At 33.3% G+C, this 25,921-nt stretch overlaps 1 pseudogene; it reads right to left on the reverse strand.

Annotated features, from left to right (window-relative positions):
* Nucleotides 1–2,700: 2,700 nt before the first annotated feature.
* LOC140831436 (uncharacterized) lies at nt 2,701–16,838 on the reverse strand (annotated as a pseudogene).
* Nucleotides 16,839–25,921: the final 9,083 nt, after the last annotated feature.

A 25,921-nucleotide genomic window follows, 5' to 3' on the forward strand; every position in this document is an offset into this window, starting at 1 on the left:
AGGGTTTGCATTTTTGGTCCTAGTGTTGCGACTTTGATTGTTGCACTCCCAAGAGCAGGTTGTCCACAAGTAATATAATTCGGTGAGTCCGAATATTGTATCCACAGGGAAGCAAAGGTAATTACAAGTCCACTATAATGTCTTTTTGTTTTTGTTTTGTTTTGTTTCTTTTTAATTTTAATTGTTTAAATATTTAATGGGTAAATTTTAATTGTTCAAATTTTAATTTAAGTAGTTGAGATTAAAGGATCCACTCTTGGTATTTTAATAAAGTTAACATTAACGAACAATATTGAAATCCACTTAATAAAATGGTTCCAATATATTAAATAATCATATTTATATTATGTTATAAATTATTATCTCATAAATATATAATATATACCAAAACTTATAGATGTGGTCAAGTATTTATTGTGCTATATATATATTTGTAAACACTAAATCAAGGTTCCCACTTTAAATGGTTGGTAAAACCAAACTAACATTTAAATGGTACCAAGAAAATATTATTATGATATATTTATATATAGTAAATCAAGGAATCCAAGTTAAATGGTTGGTAATACCAAACTAACATTTAAATGGTTCCAAGAATTTAGTGTAACATATAGCAACAATAAATCAAAACTCCCACTTATAAGTAGGGTATAAAAATACTTAAAGAAATAAATATAACATAAACAATAAATAATGATTAAATAATATAAAACATAGATTCTTACCTTATAATAACCTTATTATCATGCCAAGAGCTTCACCTTATCATCTCAACTTTAGGAAGTTAGCTATTCATTATTCAAAGTGTAAAACTTTGAATATGAAATTAACATGCTAATTATATTTAAATGAAGAAATAAAAGAAAAATATAGAGAGAAATATTATGAACTCAAAGATTTGTTCATAGAATGAGGGATATCACAATACATTACAATACACCCCTATTTATAGCCAAATTTGGGGAGACAACCACAAATAAAATATTATTTTTTACACAAAAGTCTTCATTGGTGTTCCAAGAAATTAATATTATATTACACATCACTTTTGAAGGTCTTCTTCTTCGAATTTGCTTCTTCACATAAAATGAAACATGTGGATAATTGAGTTGTCTAGTTGTGGTATTTTTTTTCAGAATATTTGACCAAGTAATTTGAGAGATATGGTCAAAATACTAGAGCATGGTAAAACTGTCACTCCTTTGGTAACTTTAATTGTTGCTTAATTTGATCCCAATTGTGAAAGGATTTTTATCTCATACTTGCCATCAATATTGTAGATATTAACATCAACTTTCTACAGGTCCAAGAATCATCTTAATCCCATTTGCAATGCCAAGTTTATTCTTCTTTTATCGAACCTGTAAAAATAGTAAAAACTTATAATTACACAACAACTTATATTTTATACAATTTATTATAAAACATATAATATTTAAACATTTAATAAAACAAAAACTATATATTTATATTATAAAACATTTAATTAATGTACAATTTTTATATTTATCACACCTCCCAACCAGCTTATTGCTAGTCCCTAGCAATTTAAGCGTTAATAGCAATACAAAACATATTGATTAATTTAAATAGAAATGTAATCAAAACTATCTAAGTGTTTAAATTAAATTTGAAAACTGTCAAAGTTATTTCAAGATCATCATAATTATAATTTATGAAATAATTTGAGATGATTAATTCAAAGCTTATTTCAGGTAGTTAAGTGTACACGGCCTTCAGAAATTCCTAGTAAGAGTCTCAACTCCATATCCTCACAGGTTAATAAATGTTTCTATTTATGGCAACGATTTCTCTCATGGAGTTGGAATACAGATGAATACTCAGGAAAATGGTTTACAGAATGCAGACAGACAAACGAGCCAAACTAATCAAAAGATAGAAAATCCATTGATTTAAAATCCAGTTGTTCTTATTATATTTTTTTTTCCTGATTTTTTTTTTTTACATCATGGAATCAGACTAAGTTTATGCTTTTTGACCACATATTTATTTAATTTGTACAATGTATTTCTCTCTTTCTTTTTTTTTTTTTTTTTTTATTCTTATGAAAGAAAAATGGGTCGCAGCATATAACTTAAAAATTACATAGATCTTCAACATCTTTCTTTTTGTATTTTTCTCTTTTTTTTTTCTTTTTTTTTTCAGGAAATATCATTTTTTTTTCAAAATAAGAACTCAAGATCTAAACAATAGATAGTCTCTCTCATGATCAATAAAGGCTCGAAAGCTGTTTTCTCAGTCCTCTCCACTCACTCACAAAAAATGTGTGAGTTTAAAATTTTAGGCACTCTTATAAGGTATATCTTGGGCCATATACTTTAATACCTGATTTTATCACAATGGTTAATCACTCAAAAAGATTTCATAAATCATATTTTTATATTGATCAGAATATTAAAATTGACATTTTTTTTTCAAATAAAAATTTAAACATTCTTAAATAGATTAATGCATATTCTAATTTAAATCTTTCAAACATGTAATGTATAACATTTTTGCGAAAATTACTAAGATACAAACAATAAACATGATTTTATTTTAAAATAATATATATTTTTTAATTTTTTAATTTTTTTTTTAAATATTTTTTATATAAGTTTGTTCTCCCCCCAATCAGAATATGACATTGTCCCTAATGTCAAAATAACTAGTAATAAAGAGTGCATAATGAAAGAGATATCACCTGGAATTTTATTGAAGATAACAAACTGAAACAAATGCAAACCAATCCACGACTTTTGAATCAATGATCCAACTTCCTTTTCTTACTGCTTGATTGCGACCAATTGATCTTTGTTATCATCGGATCTGGCTTATGAACAAAAGCTTCCAAATCATCAATTAATTGATCGGCAGTCGAAGCACAGATGAGCATCCGTCGTGAATTTTCTGAAATGAAATTCTGTTCCACAGCTTTGTCAAGAAATGTCAACAAACTGTCATAATAATTATTGATATTCAACAAGCCCACATGTTTATTATGGATATTAAGTTGTGCCCAAGAAACAGTGTGAAAAATTTCTTCTAATGGACCAAAACCACCTGGTAGTGCGATAAAAGCATCAGAATTTTCAATCATTTGAGTGATTCTTTCATACATAGAAGAAACTTTTAATTCCTCCCCAATCGTAACACCTGTAATATTTCCTTCAGCTAAAGCTATAGGAATAATACCCAAAACCTGACTACCTCCAAGATGAGCAGATGTTGAAACAGATCCCATTAACCCAATATTACCTCCCCCATATACCAAGTGAATTTTTCTCTCAGCCAATATCTTTCCAAGATTATTCGCTGCTTCTACAAACACTTCATTTTTTCCAGGACTCGACCCACAAAATACACAAATATTTTTCAATGTTTGTGCAGAGGATCCAGCCATGTTTTTACTTTCTTTTTTTTTCTGCGAAAATAGAGAGAAAGATGAGAGATTTTATAGGGGTAATATGTTATCATGACAAAACTATGGGTCACAGCTGTAAACAGAATAAATAGTAAAAACAATAATGACACACATGCATATAAACAGTAGTGTGATTGTGGCTCACAATTTTCCTCTGGTTTTACGTCCAGAAACGGCTTCAACGCCTTCTATGAGTCGAGGATATGCTTCTCATCCAATTTTCTTATAAATTGGCAAACAGGGTTTTTTTTAGTCAGATTCCCAAGACTATGACGCTTATCTTGAAATTGTTTCCATAAACGGAGAAGTTCAATATGCACATGTCCACTAGAATGCGTCTCAAGAGTCAATAAGATGTTATCCAAAGACTCCTTACTCAGCCCATTTTTAATGAAACTAATTTTATCTTCTCTGTTATCGGAAACACATCCCAAAGATCTGCATCGTTTGTCACAAGTCCATCTTGCACACTTATGACAAACCCCTAAACTTTTTGCCCTTCGTTTTTTCGCATAAGTGCTTTTTCCTAATCCAGGCAAATACCGAATGAGCAATGATTGTGGAACTTCTCCTCCTAATCGGACCTTAGCTTCAATTACAAGACGAATATCTTCTGGAATTCCTTTTTGCATTAGCAATCTCAATCTTTCACACCTTCCTGCATAAATTTTTCTTAGAACATTTTCAGAAACAGAGGGAAAATATTTACAAATTTTTGAGAGAATTTCATCCATTTTGAAAAGAAAAGAAATGATTTTTTTTATTTTTGTATCAGCAATTGTGGGAAACTGATTTAACCGACTATGAGAGTCACGGAGTACCGTTATCCGCCATTTAACCGGGAAAATAAAAAGATTAAGGAAACCTGAAATAAAAACAAACAAAATTAAATGCAACATAAAAATTTAAGGATCAGAAAGGGAAATAAACTCTTCTTGAAAGATTTCATTTTCCAAAAATAGTTTAAGCCTTTGTCCATTCACTTTAAAAACATCACCATTTTTAGGATTTTCAATATCCACAGCTCCATAAGGATACACATGCTTTACAACATATGGGCCTGTCCATCTTGATCGTAATTTTCCTGGGAATATGTGAAGTCGAGAATTATAAAGCAAAACTTTTTTACCAATCTCAAAAGATTTTCTAAGAATTTTTTTATCATGAAATGATTTGATTTTTGCTTTATAAATCCTTGAATTCTCATACGCATCATTTCTGAGTTCATCAAGTTCATTAAGTTGCAATTTACGCAATTTGTTGGCATCATCCATGCTTGAATTTAAAGTTTTGATCGCCCAATAAGCTTTATGTTCCAATTCTACAGGCAAATGACAATGTTTTCCATAAACCAACCTATAGGGAGACATATTCAATGATGTTTTAAAAGCTGTTCGATATGCCCAAAGTGCATCATTAAGTCGCAGAGACCAATCTTTTCTATTTGAGTTAACAGTTTTTTCCAAAATTTGCTTTATCTCCCTATTAGCTAATTCAACTTGTCCATTTGTTTGAGGATGATAAGGAGTAGTTACTTTGTGAGTAATACCATATTTTTTCATTAATGAAGCAAATTGTTTATTAACAAAGTGAGTTCCCCCATCACTTATCATAGCTCGAGGAATTCCGAATCTACTAAAAATATTTTCTTTCAAAAATTTGATGACGATTTTATGATCATTTGTTCGACATGGAATTGCCTCTATCCATTTGGAAACATAATCAACTGCAACTAAAATATACAAGTATCCAAACGACGATGGAAAAGGTCCCATAAAATCAATTCCCCAACAGTCAAAGATTTCAATTTCAATGATAGGATTCAAAGGCATCATGTTTCTTTTTGAAATTGCACCCAATTTTTGACAATTTTCACAGATCTTGCAGATTTCGTGGGTGTCTTTAAACAAAGTGGGCCAATAAAATCCACACTGCAAAATTTTTGCAGCCGTTTTCTTTGAAGAAAAATGTCCTCCGCATGCTTCTGAATGACAAAATTTAATGACACTACTTACCTCAGTGTCGGGTATGCAACGTCGAAAAATTTGATCTGGACAGTACTTGAACAGATACGGATCATCCCAATAAAAGTTTTTTACCTCATTCAAAAATTTTCTCTTATCTTGGGAACTCCATTGCGGTGGCATTTTTCCTGTCACAAGAAAATTTACTATATTAGCAAACCAAGGTGTAGTAGTAACTGAAAATAGATGTTCATCAGGAAAATTATCATTAATTGGTGTCATTTCACAAGATGATCCTGTTACTAGTCTCGATAAATGATCGGCTACGACATTCTCGGTTCCTTTTTTATCTTTGATCACAATGTCAAATTCTTGGAGCAACAAAATCCATCGTATCAGTCGTGGCTTTGCATCCTGTTTCGTCAACAAATATCTAATAGCAGAATGATCAGTAAACACAAAAGTCGTTGATCCAATCAAATAAGAACGAAATTTATCTAATGCAAATATTACAGCAAGTAGTTCTTTTTCAGTTGTGGAGTAATTCATTTGAGCATTGTTTAAAGTTCTACTTGCATAATATATCACATAAGGCTTACCGTTTCTTCTTTGACCCAGTACTGCACCGACTGCATAATCACTCGCATCGCACATGATTTCAAATGGTAAAGACCAGTCAGGAGGTTGCATGATAGGAGCTGATGTTAAATGTCGAATGATTTTATCAAAAGCATTTTGACATTCTTGAGTCCACTCAAATGCAGTGTCTTTTGTTAAGAGGTTACAAATGGGTTTAGAGATTAAACTAAAGTCCTTTATAAACCTCCTATAAAATCCAGCATGTCCCAAAAATGATCGAATTTCTTTAATGGTTTTTGGAGGGGGTAAATTGGCAATGACATCAACTTTTGCTTTATCAACTTCAATTCCATGAGATGACACGACATGTCCCAAAACAATTCCAGAAGTAATCATGTAATGACATTTTTCCCAATTTAAAATAAGACCTTTTTCCTCGCATCTTTTTAAAACTTTTTCCAAATTTCAAGACAATTATCAAATGTATTCCCAAAGACAGTTAAATCATCCATGAAAATTTCCAAACAATTTTCAACCATGTCGCAAAAAATGCTTAGCATACATCTTTGAAATGTTGCTGGGGCATTGCATAATCCAAATGGCATCCTTCTAAATGCAAATGTTCCAAAAGGACATGTGAATGTAGTTTTATCTTGATCTTCGAGTGCAATGGGAATTTGATAATAGCCTGAATATCCGTCAAGAAAACAGTAGTAGGGATGACCAGCTACTCTTTCTAAAATTTGATCCAAAAATGGTAATGGAAAATGATCTTTTCTAGTGGCATCATTTAATTTTCTATAGTCAATACACATCCGCCAACTAGATGGGACTCTACTTGTTAACAATTCACCTTTTTCATTTTTTATCACTGTGATGCCAGATTTTTTTGGAACTACTTGTGTTGGACTTACCGACTTACTATCAGAAATAGGGTAGATAATCCCAACATCAAGTAGTTTGAGAACCTCAGTTTTCACAACATCTTTCATGTGTGGATTTAATCTCCTTTGTGGTTGTTGAGATGTTTTAGCATTTTCTTCTAAATGAATTTTGTGTGTGCAAATTAGTGGATTAATGCCCTTGAGATCTTTCAGTGTCCAACCAATTGCATTTTTATGTCTTTTAAGCATATCAACTAATTTACCTTCTTGATCACTTTCTAGTTTGGAAGAAATTACCACTGGATATGTTTCATCTTCTCCAAGAAATGCATACTTCAATTCTTCTGGCAAGGGTTTTAACTCCAATATGGGTGGTTCGTCTTTGTTCTCATATTTCGCCTCAAATTCTTTCTCTGATCCTGGTAACGAGTGATACCTGATAAAATCATCAAGATCAATTTCAATATTTTCTTTAACAGTTTCAATTGAACAAATATCTAATTGATCACGATTACTCCCTTCTTGAATGTTTTCTTCCACAAGAGTTTCAATAAGATTTTCATCTTCACTTTCATCTCCTTTGTCATGTGGTTGCTTACAAAGATTAAAAACATTGAGCTCCAAGGTCATGTTACCAAATGACAACTTCATTATTCCATTCCTGCAATTTATAAGAGCATTAGAAGTTGCTAAAAATGGACGACCCAAAATTACAGGAATTGCATTACAAGCTTCGATAGGTTGTGTATCTAAAACTATGAAATCGACAGGATATACAAAGTTATCAACTTGGACCAACACGCCTTCTACCATACCTCTTGGCACTTTAACAGATCTATCAGCAAGTAAAAGTGTTACCGAAGTAGGTTTTAACTCGCCTAGATTGAGTTCTTGATAAACTGAATATGGAAGTAAATTAACACTAGCTCCAAGATCAAGCAAGGCTTTTTTAATCTTTCGTTCTCCAATAATACAAGAAATAGTAGGACAACCAGGGTCTTTGTATTTCAAAGCATTATTATTTTGAATGATTGCACTTACTTGTTCGGCTAAAAATGCTTTCTTTTTCACATTCAATTTTCTTTTCATAGTGCACAAGTCTTTCAAAAATTTAGCATATGATGGTACCTGTTTTATTGCATCTAATAAAGGAATATTAACTTTTACTTGTTTAAAAATATCATATATATCAGAATTCAAATTTGATTTTTTGTATTTTTCAATGCATGAGGGAATGGTGGTGACACTGTCTGTTGAACCTCCTCTTCGCAAGTTATGGGTTCCACTTCCTTACCCTTTGGAGTTGATTTATCATCATCTTCACAAGGTTCAAGAATGGATTTTTCCACAACCTTACCACTTCGAAGGGTAATAACAGATTTTACCTGATCCATCGGTTGAGTTGCAGAAGTTCCAGTTTGTGTATGATGATCCTTGGGATTAGGCAAAGGTTGTGAAGGAAATTTACCTTTTTCATGAACATTAAGTGCAGATGCAAATTTAGCAAGAGTATCTTTCAAATCTGTCATGGTTTGAGCAGTTTGAGTATTGATAGACTCTTGCTTTGCAATGAAAGAATTCAATGTATCTTCCAAATTTCTTTTCGGCGGAGGAACATAAGGTGCATAATTTTGAAAATTTTGTTGATTTTGAAAATGTGGTTGTGAAAACTGTGCAGCATTATCATTCCTCCAACTAAAATTTGGATGATTTCGCCAACCTGGATTGTAATTTTGAGAAAATGGTTCAAAATTTGGCCTTTTGAAACTGTTCAAAACATTGGCTTGTTCATGGAGACATTCTTTAAAAGAGGGTAAAGTGGGACAATCTTTTGTAAAATGATCACTTTTGTCACAGATGTGACACACAATTTCTTGAACAGATTTTAATTGACCATTCTTTTTCAATTCAAGTGCCTCAACTTTTCTTGCCAAAGAGGTAAATCTAGCTTGAAGATCATGTTCATCTTTGAGAGTGTACATACCTCCACCAGATGTAGGAGATTGAATCTTGTTTGATGGTTCGATAGTACCTATAGTGTCCCAATTTTGAGCATTTTCAGCTAATGAATCGAGATACTCAATTGCCTCATTTGGATCTTTATCTTCAAATGTTCCATTACACATAAATTCAACCATTTGCCTATCTTTAGGTGTTAAGCCTTCATAAAATTGAGAAACAACTCTCCAAATTTCAAAACCATGATGTGGACAAAGAATAAGCAATTCTTTGTATCTATCCCAACACTGATAAAAAGTTTCTCCTTGTTTTTGAGTGAAAGTGATGATTTGCCTTTTGAAAGAATTTGTTCTATGAGATGGAAAAAACTTTTTCAAAAATTGTTGTTGCAATTCATCCCAAGTTCGAATGGATCCCGATCTAAGATTTTGTAGCCAAGTTTTAGCTTTATCTTTTAAAGAAAAAGGAAAAAGCTTAAGTCGAATGGTGTTCATGCTACAATTTAGATCATTATATGTGTTGCACACTTCTTCAAACTCTCGTAAATGCATGTATGGATTTTCAGAATCTAAGCCATGAAAGTTGGGTAAAAGTTGGATAATACCAGGCTTAAAATTGAAATGAGATGCATCAGGGGGAAAAACTAGACATGAAGGTGCACTAGTACGTGTAGGATTCATGTGATCTCTAAGAGTTCTTCGTCTATCATGATCATGTTGAGATTGAATTTCATCTTCATTTTCTTGGATGGGTTCTTCCGCCATGTTTTGTAAAAATAAAGGGTTATTTCGAATGAGTCGACCACTAAGTGTACGTGACCAAATGCTCATGCAAATACAAATGCAAAAGAATAAAAACACACAAAAGCAATAAATATTCAAATAAATAAAAATAAACTATAAACAAAATTAAATAGACTTGAAATTAAATTATACTTCCCCGGCAACGGCGCCAAAAACTTGTTGCGACTTTGATTGTTGCACTCCCAAGAGCAAGTTGTCCACAAGTAATATAATTCGGTGAGTCCGAATATCGTATCCACAGGGAAGCAAAGGTAATTACAAGTCCACTATAATGTCTTTTTGTTTTTGTTTTTGTTTTTGTTTCTTTTTAATTTTAATTGTTTGAATATTTAATGGGTAAATTTTAATTGTTCAAATTTTAATTTAAATAGTTGAGATTAAAGGATCCACTCTTGGTATTTTAATAAAGTTAACATTAACGAACAATATTGAAATCCACTTAATAAAATGGTTCCAATATATTAAATAATCATATTTATATTATGTTATAAATTATTATCTCATAAATATATAATATATACCAAAACTTATAGATGTGGTCAAGTATTTATTGTGCTATATATATATTTGTAAACACTAAATCAAGGTTCCCACTTTAAATGGTTGGTAAAACCAAACTAACATTTAAATGGTACCAAGAAAATATTATTATGATATATTTATATATAGTAAATCAAGTAATCCAAGTTAAATGGTTGGTAATACCAAACTAACATTTAAATGGTTCCAAGAATTTAGTGTAACATATAGCAACAATAAATCAAAACTCCCACTTATAAGTAGGGTATAAAAATACTTAAAGAAATAAATATAATATAAACAATAAATAATGATTAAATAATATAAAACATAGATTCTTACCTTATAATAACCTTATTATCATGCCAAGAGCTTCACCTTATCATCTCAACTTTAGGAAGTTAGCTATTCATTATTCAAAGTGTAAAACTTTGAATATGAAATTAACATGCTAATTATATTTAAATGAAGAAATAAAAGAAAAATATAGAGAGAAATATTATGAACTCAAAGATTTGTTCATAGAATGAGGGATATCACAATACATTACAATACACCCCTATTCATAGCCAAATTTGGGGAGACAACCACAAATAAAATATTATTTTTTACACAAAAGTCTTCATTGGTGTTCCAAGAAATTAATATTATATTACACATCACTTTTGAAGGTCTTCTTCTTCGAATTTGCTTCTTCACATAAAATGAAACATGTGGATAATTGAGTTGTCTAGTTGTGGTATTTTTTTCAGAATATTTGACCAAGTAATTTGAGAGATATGGTCAAAATACTAGAGCATGGTAAAACTGCCACTCCTTTGGTAACTTTAATTGTTGCTTAATTTGATCCCAATTGTGAAAGGATTTTTATCTCATGCTTGCCATCAATATTGTAGATATTAACATCAACTTTCTACAGGTCCAAGAATCATCTTAATCCCATTTGCAATGCCAAGTTTATTCTTCTTTTATCGAACCTGTAAAAATAGTAAAAACTTATAATTACACAACAACTTATATTTTATACAATTTATTATAAAACATATAATATTTAAACATTTAATAAAACAAAAACTATATATTTATATTATAAAACATTTAATTAATGTACAATTTTTATATTTATCACCTAGGAAGAAGCAGGATGTTAGCTTCTGTAGGGACATGTTCATGAGTCTTAATAGGGCCTAGTAATTGTCCTAGATGGGCTGTGCAAGGGCTAGAAAGGGAGGATAAAGGTTTCACGTCGCTTTGGGTCGCCTAAGGCTTGTAGGGGCGCGAATTTAAGGTTGGAAGTGATCGGGCTGTAGAGGCTGGTCCAGTAGAGTTCTAAGAGTCCACGCAAGGTCCTAGGATTGGTACATATGGTCTGGACATGATGGTTAAGGTCTAGGCTTGATGGATTGAAAGTTGGCTTGGGCTAGGGTTTGATCAAATGTGCAGAAAATTCTGTAGGCGTTCTAAGCTATTCCGAAGGTCTTAAATGGTTTGATTTGGTTGCATAAGGTATAGTTAGGTGTTAATAATATATGATTCAAGTTTGTTAAATTTTGTTCAGTTTTGAGTTGATCCGAGTTTAAATTGGGGAGTACGGTTAAGTTTTAAAACAGATTAAGAAATTAGTTGAGGAGCTTAATTTTATGTCTAAGAAATGTTTATGGGTGTATTTTTAGGTGTCATGTTATTTTTAAGGATGAAAAGTTTATGTTTAAAATTTGGGAAGAAAATATTAAGTTTTGAATTTATTCGGGTTAAAAACGCTTTATGATTTAGTCATTAAGTTATTAAATCTAAAGGCTCGGGTTTATGTCTAAGAAAAATATTAGAAGTCAAATTTAAGCTTATATGATATTATATGATAGGCTCGAGTCAATAAAGGTAAGAGAAAGTCAAAATCGGGAATTTTGGAGTCCATGAGTAAAATGACCATTTGGCATCCCGGGTAGTACGAAAGGCATGGCAGCGCCCCAAAGAATTATAACACATGCTAAATGATATTTTAAAACGTTTATGATGAAAATATGGGATTTTATTATTTATGATAAAGCTGTGCAATTTTTACTTTGAAAATAATATTTTTCGAATGTGGAAATGACACAATATTTTATGATTAAAAAGAAAAGAAAAAAATATTTTGAAGGATATTAATTGACTGTGACAAAAAAGATATGATATATGATTTTTGGGAATATCGTGAGGGAGAAAGTCCTAGAGGGAGCCCGTTTACGGGAGAAGGCCCAGAGGGGAGCCCAATGATCGTATTTCCATTTACGTCGGTGCCTAGTGCCCGTCCCCTTGCGTAATGGTGAGCTAAGAATGATCAGTCAACCAGAGGATATAGCTAGTGACTTTCAAGTATCAAACTTCACCTAAAATTATATGATGATGGAAAGCTTTACGATTAAATAGTTTATGATTTATTTATGATTACAAGCTCATTTTAAATAAAAATATGATTTTAATGCTTGTGCATGTATATGTATTATTGTTATATATGTTTAGAATGTGCTGAGTCATTAGACTTACTAGATTTGAATACTGCAGAAGAGGATGAGATTGAGGGAAGCGCTGACGCTTGAGTGGATCGAGTCCGACAATACACTCCCGAGGGACATTTATTTTCCGCTCATATTAGTATTTAAAGTTTTATGAAAAGATTTTGAGGATTTTTTATTTAGAGATCTATTATTTATTTTAAGTTCAATTTCGGATTATTTTTAAATGGTGCAAAATATTTATATTTTAAATGTTTAGTATTTCAGCCGAATGAATAAGAAAAGAAATAATACTTTTAAGAAAAAGAATAGTGGACGTTTCAGTTGATATCAGAGCAAAGGATCCCGAAAGGGTTACTGCCAATCCGAGAAGCTCAACAAATCACGCCTTAAGTATGTGAGTTTTACGTCTTTAAGATTTATATGTTGAGCTTTAAATGCTTATATGATACATGAATTAAGAAGCTAGACGTAGTTTTAAATTTAAATGCATGTTGGTTACGTGATTTGGACGGTGCTCATAGTTATGCCCCCGAGACATGAAGAGAATTTGGTTTTACGTATCTCGAGTTTTGCACTACCTATGATTAAGCTGAGACGAATTGAACTTGGTGATTTAGAACTGCATGTTTCGCAATTTATACTGAAGGGGATTTCGAACTTGATAGTTATGGGTTGACTTTTTTTAGGAATTGTGAACTTAGGGACTTGATTATAATAATTTGAGGGACTTAATTGCAAGTTTTTGGAAATACTGAGGGTGATTTTGTAATAATTCAAAAATCTAGAGGGTTTAGTGTATGAATCCGATAACTTGGAGGGCAAAAATGCGAAAATTTTGGGGCTAAATTGGAGAATTCAAGAATTTTTGGGTCTTAATTGAAATTTTAGGAGAACTATTAGGTCATTTTAGCAATTTTTAAAATCTATGAGAGTTGTTTTGCATCAAATTCGATAGTTTGAGGAACTAGGAATGCGATAATTAGGCAAAATCGAATAATCCGAGAGTTTTGGGAGTTAGGTTGCAATTTACTGAAAAATAAAAAAGATCTATTTGAATGTAGTCAGCAAGTAAATTACCAATTAAGGGATACACAAGGAATTATGATTGAGAAAATTAGATAGATATGTAAGTATGATGATGTCCTAGGAGGAACAAGAAATATGGGTATTAACAATTTTGATGAGAAAGTAAGATTCGTCAAATTAATAATTTTTGGGTGTCATAGTGGATTATAGAGAATTACTATTGTATTATAGATGTTAGAAGTTTATGACATGAAAATCAAAGGATATAAATATTAGAAATAAGATTTAATCAACAATATTATTATTTTTGGTTTTATCGTAAGATAAAAATAGCTTTGAGTTCAACGATTGCTATTGTATCAGGAGGTTTGAGAGTTTTGCGCTGTAGATTCCAAAATTTAAGTAAGATAATTGAGGGCAAAAAAGGACTTAAGGAGAAAAAAAATCAGTAAACGGACTTCATGTATATAGAGATATTAGGCAAAACTGTGGAAGTAATGTTATGAAGGAGTCGAGGAATATAAACTAAGAATATAGGAGTTCGTATATTTTTTGTAAGGTTCAGTCATAGGATTTGAGGAAAAATATTATTAAGGAAATATATGAAGTAATTGCGAAATGTGGGAACTAAGCTAAAAAAATAAAAATTCTTTTTTTAGTTGACACTGCAATTGCTATGACTTATAAGGTCCAGAAACCTCTATCTTTGAACTTTGTCACTAAACCTTATAAGGATGAATTCGTTTGGGGAAATGTTTAAAGTTATTACGAAAAAAATTGTAGTGTCATGAAATAGTTATTTCTTTTGAGATTATGAAATTAGGAATCTAAATTTTAAATAGTGATTAAGGGTATAGTTGTTATAACGCCCCGAAAATTTAAAGGTCCAAGCAAACCACATGCATGTAATTATTAAAATCTTATGTATTTTAATTAAATGTTTTAATTGCATGAAGTAATTATGTTGTACATATTTACATGTTTAAAATATATTTTATACATTGTTGCATAAAAATGTATTTTTAAAGGTGATTCGAGTTGTGATCGATGAACGGAGATCGATGGCTGAAAAACGTAAAATGTTTTTATTAAATAATTGTTTTTAATGATTTAAAATATGATTGTGAGTTTTTCTTATTTTTAAAAATAAGGGGTTTTGAGGTGATTTTTTACGCCGGGACGTTATTTTATCGGTGTTGGTTTTTCAACAAAAATACGAACTTTTTGGCAACCCGGCTATTTAATTCACAAACTATTTTACCAAAACTATTTCAGTATTCTAATTAAATCCTAATCAAGACTAATGAGCCTAAATTGTTGGCTTAGTAGGCCTAAAGCCTTGTTGGTATTTAATTAGTATATATATATGATAAAGTCTCCTAAAACCCTAAAATTCTACACAAGACACACAACCACTTTCTGAAAACTCCACCTAGACTACATGGCACACACATGATTAGTAATTGAAGAAATTTTCGAGTATTCTCCAAGTAAGATTCAAGTCAAGGTTTTTGCTCCGTTCTTCGACGTGGTCAACGAATAATCGTGCGTTAATTATGCAAAGGCACGCCTATTCTTTCCTTCAAACCATCATCACATCATAGTATTGTTTTCATGAAAGAAAAGTTTACAAAACAAATAACACTTTCTGTATTTTCGTTTTTGCAGGTATCATGAAATTTTCAAGTATGAATTTCAATCCAAATTGTGTTGTTATTTGTGTTAAAGGGGCTGCCATGATCAGGACATGTTTAGACATTGTTTTACATGAGGTTAGGGTCCTAAGATAAGCCACAAACATGCACAAACCGAACACACACAAAGCTGAAGCAGGTTGCTGTCATGGGCAAGCATGGGGTTCATTTGTTTTCGTTACAGGGGCTAGGGCTTGGTTGGCTCGTTCCAGGAGCTAGCCAAGGTTGTGAGTGAGTCAGGGAGGGAGTCCTAGCCATGCTAGGACTCGCGCTCAAGGGCTGGGAAGGAGTCCTACCAAGCTAGGACTCCCACCCGAGGATCAAGGGAAAAGCGTGCAGGGTTCTGGTCTTGTGCAGGCTTATGGGTGCGGTCCAGGGGGCCTGGGCTGGGTTAGGGCGAGTCCTTAGGGTTCTTAGGGGATGCACAACAACTTGGTTTGGTGGCTAGGTTCGTTGATAGGGGCAGGGAGGCTTGATCAAGAGTCCTTGTCCAACAAGGATTCTCGGCCATCTCATGGTAGAGGAATAGGTGGTTTGTTTTGTGGTTTGAGGCGTTTTCCTTGGGATCTTTGGGTCCACTAGGTTACTTTAGTATGTTGGTCAAGTTTTGAATCGATATGGTTCGGGGTTAACTCGTGAAAATCGAAAGTTGGCTCGGGGTCGAAGATTTTGTGTCAATTTAGGGTTTTTAACTCATTAAAATTGAATAATGGTTCACGGGGGTCGTGTCGTGGTTCATAAGGGCTAAAATAATATAAAAAGACTAAATTTAGAATTTAGGAATTTTATATTAAAGTTTTGTGTTTTTCGGAATTAAAACGCTTTCATAAACGTCCAATTACAAATTTATTAAAAAGTCTCATTTTTAAGCTAAATAAAATTATGAGAATTTTAATTTAGGCTTAAATAATTATTTTGGACGTGTTAGAGTCAATAAAATCAAGAAAACGCAAAACGTCTCGTCCAGGGCTAAAACGATCTTTTTACACCGAAAAATTAGTAAACGTCAGGGCAGTATCCTGAATGCTGTTTTATATGCTAGTATGAATATTTTCAAGGATTATGGATGTTTATATGTTAATATGTCAATTTTAAATTTTTATGGATTTTTAAGACGTTAATATGTTTAATTTTATGATTTAATATGCTAAAACGTTATTTTAAATGTCTATGATTTAAATATGGGCATTTAAAAGACATGTTGCATGCTTGGTTTCAAAACAAAAATGATATTATATGCATGTTTTTATTAAGTGATGATAACATGTTGAAGGACGTGAAGGTATTGTGACTAACACGATGATATGTTGGAGATATCGGGAGGGTTATGGTCTCAGTGGGAGCCCGACGATCGTAATTCCTTTGATACGGATATTTATATGTATATGATGATATGTTAATACGTAAGACCAGGGCCCAGTTGACCGGTGAGAGTGTTGCTGGTGTCCCCCGCTGCCCAGTAATATGGTTACACGTAGATGGATCCATCGCCCAACACGTTTATGAAAGTCACAATCAACGATCTGAATTCAAAAATCATGAACACGAACATGAATATGAACATGAATAAGGATAAGAATATGGATATGAATATGATTATGTTATGTTATGTGATATGTTTATGTTTTGAAAATGTTTAAGTTTAAAGTTTATGCTTTATTAAGAAAATGATATTTTAAGTACAAGTATTTTTCACTGTTATATGTTAACTGTGTTACGTACTACTCGTTATCAAAGATAGGACATGTTGAGTCTTTAGACTCCCTAGGTGTGTTGATGCAAGTGATATAAATAACTATGATATTGGAGGTCCTGACGAGTGACTTGCTAGACTATCGGTGCACATAACCTGAGGACCATCGCTTCTATTTCCGCATTTAAAGTTTATGCTTTTAAGTTAAAGATTTGTACGACATTTTATTTCATGCTTTTTGAGAGATTTTGAGAGGTTTAGTATGGGCTATACTTTTCAAGTATTTATTACTTTTTAGGTTGGTAAAACGATTTACGATTTCATGTTTGACTTTTCCCTTTGGATTTTCAAGTACTAGTTGGATGTTTTATTTTAAAAATGGTGACAAGATATTTTAAAGTATTTATATATAAGTATATTTTTAATTATGAAGATTAAGGAGAAAAAAAAATTTCTAGTACTTTTAATGTTTACGTCACATGTTTAACAGCTTCATGATAAAATATGATTTATATGTTTTGGAATTTTATACGTGATACGATATGAAATAAGAAATTATTTTATTTCAACGCATGTTGGCTTTGTGGTGGAAATGGATTATGTTGATTTTTGGGTTTTAGTATTGATGTTATACTTTTTGGGTCATAAGTTAATCATGAATATTATGAATGCTTTTGGGATACATAGATTTTCTAAGAATATATTTATGATTTATGGTTACTAGTTGAATTAATTTTTGGGAATTACTCATAAGTAATAATGATTCGAGGATTTGTAACGACTTTGGGAGTATAGAAATGTATAAATTGGGATTTTAAGTTTTGATGATAGTTAAGATTGGTTATAAGAACTGATTTTTGGGTGAATAAGTTTAAATTTTTTAAATTATGTTATGAGAAACACGTAGAAGGAATTAAGAATACCAAGGACTTATGGGTTAATAGTAGGATTTTCGAAATTAAGGATCAATTAAGATAATTTTTGAGGAAATGAAGAATTGATTTTGCAATTTTTAAGGAATTTGGAAACTAGTTTAACAATAAGCGAAAATTGAATGGGTTGAATGATAAGAGTTTTCGATGATTTAGACTTTTAAGAATATTTGGTACCTTGGGATATCTTGGTTTTAGTATTATAAGAAATTTTAATCAAGTGTTTTTAAGGATGAATCAATATTAGGCTTGAAAAATCTAAGCATTAGTGAATGTGTTTGGGATTTTAAGATTGAAATTTGATAAGTTGATGAAAAATTTGGGTATAAAATAAGAAAAATAATATACGATAAATATGGGCATCCATCTTTTAATATTGAGAATTGTAAGAAAGTTGAAATTCGAGGTTTTAACAGTAATAGCACTAAGTCATTTGGGTCTTTTTAAGTTGCGATTTGAAAATAAGGATTTAGAAGATAAAATTAATTAGGATCAAGGAGACGTAAGGACATGCTAGAACTTAAGTTTTATCAGAGTAGCGCAGTGGAAGCATAGATTTTTGGGATACAAGAGCTAAGTACAAACTTTGGGTTATTAAGGATAAGCGAATATCGAGGACGAAATTCAATTTAAGGGGAGAAGATTGTAACGTCCCGAAAATTTAAAAGTCCACGCAAACCACATGCATGAAATTATTAAATTCTTTTGTATTTTAATTAAATGTTTTAATTGCATGAAGTAATTATTTTGTGTATATTTACATGTTTAAAATATATTTTCTACATTGTTGCATAAAAATGTATTTTTAAAGGTTATTCGAGTTGTGATCGATGCACGGAGACCGATGGCTGAAAAACGTAAAATGTTTTTATTAAATAGTTGTTTTTAATTATTTAAAATATGATTGTGAGTTTTTATTATTTTTGAAAAAAAGGGGTTTTGAGGTGATTTTATACGTCGGGACGTAAATTTTTATCGGTGTTGGTTTTTCAACAAAAATACGAACTTTTTGGCAACCCGGCTATTTAATTCCCAAACTATTTTTATCAAAACTATTTTAGTATTCTAATTAAATCCTAATCAAGACTAATGGGCCTAAATTGTTGGCTTAATAGACCTAAAGCCTTGTTGGTATTTAATTAGTATATATATGATTAAGTCTCCTAAAACCCTAAAATTCTACACAAGACACACGGCCACTTTCTGAAAACTCCACCTAGACTACACGGCACACACATGCTTAGTAATTGAAGAAATTTTCGAGTATTTTCCAAGTAAGATTCAAGTCAAGGTTTTTGCTCCGTTCTTCGACGTGGTCAACGAATAATCGTTCGTTAATTACGCAAAGGCACGCCTATTCTTTCCTTCAAACCATCATCACATCATAGTATTGTTTTCATGAAAGAAAAGTTTACAAAACAAATAACACTTTCTGTATTTTCGTTTTTGCAGGTATCATGAAATTTTCAAGTATGAATTTCAATCCAAATTGTGTTGTTATTTGTGTTAAAGGGGCTGCCATGATCAGGACATATTTAGACATTGTTTTACATGAGGTTAGGGTGTAAAGGCCCGTATTTCGTACTTGAAAATTTGCGGAAAAATTTTAAAATTTTCTTTTTAAATAAATAAAATGCCTCATTCGTAAAATATACTGATACAAAGATTTAATGTTTAAATTATTCGAAATAGCAGCGGAAGTAATTATTGTTTTCAAAATAACAATTTAAAATAATCCAACAAAAGATAAGTAATGTTTGAGCATAAAATGATAAATGCTAAAAATGAGGTCCTCAGGTTCCACTACCGCCTAGGCGGATTTGTTTTTTTTTAAAAAATTGGGCCTTTAAAATCTTACTTTTTATCCAATGTTCAATGTTTTCAAATGGGCCTAAAAAAATTGGGCCTTTAAAATCTTACTTTTTATCCAATGTTCAATGTTTTCAAATGGTGTACCCAAATTGCAAAAAATGGCTAAAAGAATTCTTTCTTTAACTACAAGTTCTTCTGGTTGTGAGAGAAATTGGAGGGTGAGCACTTGATTAATTATTCTGTATTTATTATTAAAATTTTAAATAAGTATTCAATATTAACATTTTTCTTTAATCCAGATTCATACAAAAAAAAAAGAAATAGACTAAATACCGGAAGGTTGAACAATTTAGTTTATGTTCAATTTAATGCCAAGATCATCAACAAGAGGAGAAGACAAGAAGAAAAAAGAGTAGATGTGCTACTTACAACTGAAGCAACTATGGCACAAGGATGGATTGTTGATGGTGGAGATGAAGATGCTGAGACAAATGTTGAAGATGTAAGAGAACTTTACGAAGAAGAATTTGTATCGGATGAAGAGGAGGAAGACGCCATGGATTTTGAGTTTGAATCTGATACAGAAAAAGTGTTGGAAAAATATGGAGATGAACAAGAAGAAATAGATGTTTAGACTTAATATCTATATATTTTGTCGGAAAAATGTTGAAGTATCATAGATGATACGAAGGTTGTAGCAAACATATGATAGTGATTGACCAATATTAGTAATTTATAAAAACGTATTAATATCTATATACTAAATATTATTAATTTATTATTGCATAGAAAATCATAGTTTTAGACATAAAAGTTGTATTTTATAGTAAAACTCGTATATATCACAAGATTTTTGCGCCTAAACGTCTAGGCGCTAGGCGGTAAGTGACCGTCCGCCTACCGCCTATCGCTTTTTAGAACAATGCTGCCGACCCAAGCTAGCTCACTGGTCCCCGCCCTCGGTCCCGACCTCATCAGTACCTACAAAAATCAAGTCTAGTGAGTCTAATGACTCAGATGCATATATCGTAAATTGTTAGAGTAGGTGTCCGTCGAGCCAACCGTTGGCCGAGTGTTCACAATGAAACTCTATGTATAAGCAATCTTTATTTTAATAATATTTGAAATTATTATTTTGGCAAATCTTTATCTGTATACCCATGCTAGTTGCATAGATAAAGACCTTGAATATACAAATAGTAGAAAGAATATGAGATTCTCATATGATGAGTATCATGAAACTCATATTTGGAATACTGTATATTCTAAACAGTTCTTAGTCGATTCATCCGCCGCTAAGAAGGTTATAGGCCGCTAGAGTTCGAGACTAGTATATGCGATGTGAGTACCATGTTTCATTGGTAGGGGACATTGTTGAAAGGTAACGATTTAGGGAGACCGAAATGCACAACGGAAGCATAATTTTCTTTAAAATTTTCGGCCCCTCTTATTTTGTGTAGCAAAAATACAACAAACACCAAAAACCATGCATAGGGTGTTTAAAGAAGATATTACCTATCAATCTCAAGAGATTGATGAATGGCACCAACTTTGTTGTAAACAACAAAGCTCTTCAAAGGAAGACAAATGTACAAGCTACCTCATTTCCTTCAAAATCAAGCCCACCACTTGCAAGCTAAATCCCTTCTTGTTTTGCACTAGAAAAACAAGAAGATTTTTCAAAGAAAAGAAGTTTGTATCTTCAACAACTTGAAGAACAAAAGAGAGGAAAAACTTGAGAGTGAAAAAAATGGGATTTTCGGCCAAAGGGGAGAATGGAGTGGGGGGGAGACTAGCCTTGGTTGTTGAAAAAGTAGAATCACATTTTTGCATGCCATGCTTTGAAAACACAAAAAGTAGTCTTTCAACCCTTCACCTCCCATGCATGCATATTATATGGTTTTTAATCAAATTAAAAACCTTGGACTAAATTTAATTATCTCAAACATATTTGAGACTAATTAAACATTACTTGAATTTACCCAAGTCCCACTAGTTAAATAATTATTTTAATTGAGCTCTACAAGACTCAATATTATTTAATTAATTCAACACTTGAATTAATTTAATTATTTGGACTCTACTAGGCCCACTAGTGTTTAATTAATTCAACACTTGAATTAATTTAATTTAGTCCATAATAATGTTTATGAAAATCACAATTTTCAAATACATTATTCACTTGGCCAAATTTTAATTTTAGGAACACTTCCATAAATTAAAATTTATATTTCTCTCATAGAAGTCATACTTCTATTTTTCCTTACGCCTATAAACTCATTTATAAGCCGTTCAACTCATTGAACTATTTTACTTCTCATCGGGATTTAGAAAGCTAGTACTTGTGTGGCCCTCAATGGTTCATTGATACAACTAGCCGTGGGTTCACATCTCCATGTGATTCGGACTAAACATGTCCTTATTCGAGCATACCTCAATTGCTCCATTTTTACTTATCAACTCCTTGATAATAAGAACGTCAGAACTCAAGTCTGATAGTACCCAACCAATCACGTTAAACGCCTAGCAGCATCGCTTACGTGATTCCCTAGGTATCACATGATAGTGCCTGCAAGAACCATTCAATTATGGTTAGCGTACAGTACGGTCCCTTCAACTCATATATCCCGATCGATTCGACAACTATTGGTTTATCGAGAGTTGTCAATGAATCGATACTAGGTGTCATGTCGTAGTTGAATCGATGGTGTAATATATGAAACCCCTTTCATAATTACAACCATACTCTGATCAGAGATTTCAAACTACACGCACATGAAAACACATAGGATATCCATACCCGTAGGTAAGCGGTGAATCCCCGACTACAATGCATCGACTCCTATATGTTTCGCCGTAACACCCAACCTTGCCACCTGATGACCCCATAAGAGTCGGTAAACAAGTCAAAGTGAAACGCTAGCACATAGAGTCTCAATGTTGTCCCGGGTCATAAGGACTAATGGTGTACAACCATTAACTAGGACTTTTCCACTCGATAAGTGAGAACCACTTGGAAAGTCCTTTATAGAGGGTTGTTCAGTGCACTCTACCAGGAGCAGCTATCTGCATGCTCGGACATCATAATGTCCCTTACCAATGAAACATGGTACTCACATCGCAGATACTAGTCTCTAACTCGAGCGGCCTATATCCTTCTTAGTGGCGGCTGAATCGACTAGGAACCGTTTAGAATATACAGTATTCCAAATATGAGTTTCATGATACTCATCATATGAGCATCTCATATTCTTTCTACTATTTGTATATTCAAGGACTTTATCTATGCAACTAGCATGGGTATACAGATAAAGATGCGCCAATATAATAAATTCAAATATTATTAAAATAAAGATCGTTTATACATAGAGTTTCATCGTGAACACTCGGCCAACACTTGGCTCGACGTGCACCTACTCTAACAATCTCCCACTTGCACTAGAGCCAACTACCCATATACTTCAGACCCATTGATTCGCGATGCTTCTCGAATGATGGTCCTGGTAAAGGCTTAGTTAGTGGATCAGCAACATTATCTGCGGAGCCGACTTTGTCGATCGACACTTCTCCTCGTTCCACGATCTCTCTGAGGATGTGGTACTTTCTCAATACATGTTTGGAATTCTGATGAGACCTTGGCTCCTTCGCCTGAGCTATGGCTCCCGTGTTGTCACACATCACCGGGATAGGAGCAACTCCATTAGGAATGACGCCCAACTCTTGGACGAAATTCCTAATCCAAACAGCCTCCTTTGCTGCAGCCGATGCAGCAATGTATTCTGCCTCAGTGGTGGAATCCGCAGTACTGTCTTGCTTGGAACTCTTCCAAGAGACAGCACCACCACTGAGCATGAATATGAATCCGGAGGTTGACTTCGAGTCATCGATATCGCTTTGGAAGCTAGAGTCGGTATAGCCTTCCAATTTAAGTTCTCCACCCCCATAGACCAAGAACAACTTATTGGTCCTTCTCAAATACTTGAGGATGTCTTTCACAGCTTTCCAGTGTGGAAGACCAGGGTTGGATTGATATCTACTCACTACACTTAGTGCAAATGCCACGTCAGGACGTGTAGATATCATCCCATACATGATACTACCAATAGCCGAAGCATACGGAATTCGTGTCATCGCCGCTATCTCTGCATCAGTCTTGGGAGACATAGACTTGGATAGGGACACGCCATGACACATTGGTAGATGTCCTCTCTTGGACTCATCCATCGAGAACCGCTTCACGATGGTATCAATGTATGTGGACTGGGTGAGACCAAGCAATCTTCTTGATCTATCTCTATAGATCTGTATTCCCAATACAAATGATGCTTCACCCAAGTCCTGCATTGAGAACTTACTTGCTAACCATATCTTAGTTGATTGCAACATTCCTACATCATTCCCAATGAGTAGAATGTCATCAACATAAAGAACAAGGAATGTCACAGCACTCCCACTGACCTTCTTATACACACAGGGTTCCTCAGGATTCTTAGTAAAACCAAACTCTTTGATTGTACTATCGAATCTGAGGTTCCAGCTCCTAGATGCCTGCTTAAGACCATAAATAGATCTTTGAAGTTTGCATACCATATGCTCACTTCCGATAGATGTAAACCCTTCAGGTTGAGACATGTAAATCTCTTCCTTAATATCCCCATTAAGGAAGGCAGTCTTGAAATCCATCTGCCATATCTCATAGTCATACCATGCAGCTATGGCTAGCAAAATCCTAATGGACTTGAACATTGCAACTGGAGAAAAGGTTTCCTCATAGTCAACACCTTGCCTTTGAGTGTACCCTTTTGCTACCAATCGCGCCTTGAAGGTCAATACCTTCCCATCCGCCCCAAGTTTCCTCTTGTAAATCCATTTACACCCTATGGGAACAGTTCCCTCAGGTGGATCCACAAGATTCCACACTTGGTTCGAATGCATGGAACTCATCTCAGATTACATTGCTTCAAGCCATTTGGATTAATCGGCATCAGATAATGCTTCCTTGAAGGTCCTTGGATCACATCCAAGGTTAGGCTCATCATGGCCCTCTTCAAGAAGAAGACCATACCTCATAGGTGGTCTCGAGACTCTCTCGGATCTTCTAGGAGCTTGTATCTCCTCACTTAGCTCATTGGGTGTGGGTTCTACAACTGTGGGTGTCTCTCGAACCTCTTCGAGTTCTATCATCTCGCCTTTTCTATCCAATAGAAATTCCTTTTCCAAAAAAGTTGCATTCCTAGAAACAAATACCTTTGTTTCTTAGGGATGATAGAAATAATATCCAACGGAATTCCTTGGATATCCCACAAAGTAGCATAAAATGGATCGACTATCCAATTTATCTCCCACTGCCTGCTTCACATAAGCAGGACACCCCCATATTCTAAGATAAGAATACTTGGGAGGCTTACCCATCCATATCTCATATGGAGTCTTGTCAACTGCCTTTGTATGGACATTGTTCAATAACAGTGCCGCTGTTTCAAGCGCATATCCCCAAAAGGATGGCGGCAAGTCCGTGAACCCCATCATAGACCGAACCATGTCCATCAAAGTCCGGTTACGAGGCTCCGAAACACCATTCAACTGCGGTGTAGCGGGCGGAGTCCACTGCGAGAGAATCCCATTCTCCCTAAGATACTCTTGGAACTCGGCACTCAAGTACTCACCACCTCGATCCGATCAAAGTGCCTTGATGCTTCGTCCCAATTGATTCTCTACTTCACTTCTGAATTCTTTGAACCTTTCAAAGGCTTCAGACTTGTATTTCATCAAATACACATACCCATACCTCGAAAAGTCATCGGTAAAGGTGATGAAGTAGGCATGTCCATGCTTAGTGGTGATGCTAAGCGGACCGCACACATCGGTATGGATCAAATCCAATAACCCTTTGGCTCGCTCCGCATGTCCCTTAAAGGGAATTTTGGTCATCTTTCTTTTTAGACAGGACTCACAAGTCGTGAGAGCATTAATATCGGACATATCAAACATGCCAACTCCCACTAGCTTGTTCATCCTTCTTGAGGAAATATGTCCTAATCGAGCATGCCATAATTGTGCCGAATTAAGAGTATCTTGTTTGCGCTTATTTGTTGTTGTTATTGCTTGGACATTGTTAACTGGAATATATTTCA

This window comes from Primulina eburnea, chromosome 5 (genome assembly GCF_022965805.1).
Source record: "Primulina eburnea isolate SZY01 chromosome 5, ASM2296580v1, whole genome shotgun sequence".
NCBI classification, from domain to species: Eukaryota; Viridiplantae; Streptophyta; class Magnoliopsida; order Lamiales; family Gesneriaceae; genus Primulina; species Primulina eburnea.